The following is a 3,617-nucleotide window of genomic DNA, read 5'->3' on the forward strand; positions in this document are numbered from 1 at the left end:
ATAAACTGTCATCTCATTTCTGAAACATTTTCTGTGGTTATTTTATTAGTTGGATACAGTTGGAAGACTGGAAGACAAAAAGCGGAGAGGGAATTCTACATGTGTGACTCCAATGATATTAAGGATCCGGAAGTCTGATTTCAAAGGGATAAACTAATCTGTTGATTAAATTGTCAAATTAACTAAAAAGAAAATCCCTGCAAACTATTTTGTTTACACCAAAGTAAGTGGAATCTGAAGCAGGGCGTGACACTGGGGTAAGGCTGCCCTTGCATCTCTCCAAATCTTGCAGCAGCAGTGGAGATGGTGTTGGATGGAGGGGACATCAGCTTCTTCCTCTGCTACTCCAGCCAGCAGCAGAGGAAGTCACTGTTGTGTGCAGATTCCATCCATGATGAATACAAGCTCCAGGAGGGATTAGAAGTTGTCACGTAGCAGAGGGCTATTTCTACTAATTGGTTTGAACACATTTGTGTTCCACATTTAGGTGGAAACCAGGGGAGAGGCTTATTCAGGCACCAAGAGTAGAACAGAGGGCTTTCCACACCTCAGAGGGGCCTCAGTCATATACAGTCACTGGGGATATCATTACAAACTGATCTGGCCATTTCAAAGCCCTCTCTAACTGCCTGTAACAGGACCCCATGCTCCCAGAGGTCACCCCAAGAGATGTAGCTGAATGCCTTCTCCAAATCCACAAAACACATTCAGGCAAACCTTCGGATATCCTCGAGCATCAGGATGTGTGAACCACATTCTTTCTCTTGAATCTGAGGTTCGACCAGTGGGTGGACTCTACTCTCCAGTACCCTGGCATAGTCCTTTCAAAGGAGGATGAGTGTGAATCCCCTGAAGCTGGAGCACATCCTCCAACTGCCTTTCTTAAAATGTTTGCCAAACAAGAGACACTGTCCCTGATTTCCATGCAATTTTGCAGATGATTGTCAGCCAGGACAGCCCCACAACATCCAGAGCCTTAAGAAACTCAGGGAAAATCTCATTCATCCCCAGGGGCTGTCATATGAAGAGTTTCTTAACAACATCAGTAACCTCGCCCTAATGATGGATGAGTTGTCCGTCTTGTCCCCAGATTCCGGTTCTTCCTCTACCAAAAGCATGTCAGTGGGTTTCAGGAGCTCCTGGAGGTGTTCTTTCAACTGCCTGACTGCATCCTTAGCTCCTTTTGGATTTATAGCTATTTTAATTTTAAACTTTAAATTTCATACTTCATTAATTTAAACACATTCTGATGATGAAGTATTAATGATTTTATTTACACAATCACCTTTTGGACCCGTTTTCACCATTTAACTGTAACTGGTTTCAACCATGTTTAGTGTTCAGGAAATATGGTAATCACAGTTCTGGAGTTCAAGTAAAGCGGTCTGAGTTTCCCCTCTTAGTCACGAGCTTTGAACAGAGCACGATTCCTGTCTCAAAAGGAAGCCTACTCTGCTACTTCAGGGACCATATCCTGTGACCCCCCCCTCTCTCACACACACACTCTCTCCCTGAATTGATTGCAGCTGCGGTGCATTGTGGTCTGATTGCTCAGTGTGATCCCTGGACAGCACCCGGATACTCGCACTGCACTTCTCAGCTACAGCAGTAAGCACTCTGTCACTTTCACTGATGATACATGGGACACACACATGCACATACTTCATGTGTGTCTCTCTCTCTCTCGTACACACACACATGAGCCACATAGAAATGGGGCTCTTGTGACCAGGAGGTGTCATCAGGTTTCTCCTTAATATCACTGCATTTAATAGGTGTTTGTAGTGTTTTCATGATAATGTAAACTGATCAGCCATGTGTCTCTTGAAATGCATCAGTTTCAGGAGTGAAGCACAACATTTCCTTTGAAGGTAAACGTTTGGTATACATTATACTTTTTAATGTTTCACTACTGCTCTATGAGCTCATTATTTTGAGGTATTTTTGTTGCCTTCCTCAGTATTTCTCAGAGTCAAATTTCTGCGTAGGCATCTTGCCTCTGTGTTTTGTCACTTCTTGTTTTACTTTGTTAGTGTATGCCTCTCGTGTCTTGTTTCATATTTTAACTTCCTGTTCATCATTTTCCCTGGTTGCTTTCACCTGTGCCTCATTTTCCCCAGGCGTGTTCACTTACTTGATTACTGTGTGTATAAACAGTGCTGTCTCCCCTTTGCCAGTGTTTCCTGCTTGCCTTTGATTCAGCTTTAACTTCTGCATTTGGGCTCTTTTGTTTTGTTGGATTTTATATCAATCAAAATAAAAGTTTCAAATTTTGCTACTCAGCCTGTCTTGGAGTCTGCTTTTGGGTCCTGACTGTGCAAAGCCTGACATACTTGGTGGTTAGTTAGCAAGTGTTTGCAGACAAACTGAGGTCTTGCTTGCAAAAAGGTTTTTGGTGCAGGATCCTCTTTGTAGCTGATTTCACCAAGGGACAGCAACAACTTGGCAGCTTCATATTATGAGTTCTGGTCCCTATTTAGTTTTTTTTTTGTTTTTTGGGGGCACTTGTTTACATTTCTTTACTGTTCTAGTATTAGTTTGAATTCTTGGTTTATATTTAAAGTCACTTCATATTTTGAGTTCATTTCTTGTGTTTAGCCCCTTCACCGTTTCCCTGCCTGTTTCTCAACTCTGCCTCATCTTTCTGTTACTCTAGCGCAGGGATCCTCAAATCCAGGCCTCGAGGTCTGGTGTCCTGCAGGTTTTAGATGCATCCCTGATCCAACACACCTGAATCAAATGGCTGAATTACCTCCTCAGTATGCAGTCATGTTCTCCAGAGTCCTGCTAATGACTTCTATATTTGACTCAGAGGTATTAAAGCACACAGACGCATCTAAAACCTGCAGGACACCGGCCCTCGAGGCCTGGATTTGAGGATCCCTGCTCTAGCTTCTATAGAAGGTCCTGCCTCTGTGTGTACTATTTGTCTTTTGGTTACTTCCTGTTTTAACTTTGAAGGTTTGTTTTCTTTTGTATCCTGCCACAGTTTTACTTCCAGCCTCTGCATTCCCTTAACTGTGTGTAATTAATTTCACCCAGCTTTCATTCCCCTCTTGTTTTCCAAGTCATCCCCCAGTGTGTAAATATTCCTGTATATATGCCTCGTATTCAGCCCTGTTATTCCTCACCCATTTGGTCTTTTGTTTATTGTGAACTTCTCAGCAGCTGTTAAAGCTTGTCTTTAGTTGTCATCCTGCATATGAGTCCTGAATTCTACAGTCCATAGCTGTCAGTCAAAATCATCTTGAACATTGTTTCTTGTGTGTTTTGCCCCATCTTGGGCACACAGGTTTTTGGTTTGTGAGTGTGTGAGATTAACCTGTCTGAAGGTGCATTCCTGCCACATGAGTTAGTTTCTAACAAATAGTTGTAGGTGCTGAATTATTTAAGACATTATCTTCTGTGTATTCAATTTAATTCAGTTTTATTAATATCGTGCCAAATCACAACAGTCGCCTCAAGGTGACGTATATGAATATGAATATTTTATCACAACATCCTCAAAGGCTGCTGCAAATATGAACATTGTAATGCTACCAGAGTCTTCCTACCAAAGCAGTTTATCATTCCCGTACTGCATGGTTTTGTGGAGATTTACATAAATCTCCCTTCAG

The sequence above is a fragment of the Archocentrus centrarchus genome, chromosome 20 (assembly GCF_007364275.1).
Source record: "Archocentrus centrarchus isolate MPI-CPG fArcCen1 chromosome 20, fArcCen1, whole genome shotgun sequence".
NCBI classification, from domain to species: domain Eukaryota; kingdom Metazoa; phylum Chordata; class Actinopteri; order Cichliformes; family Cichlidae; genus Archocentrus; species Archocentrus centrarchus.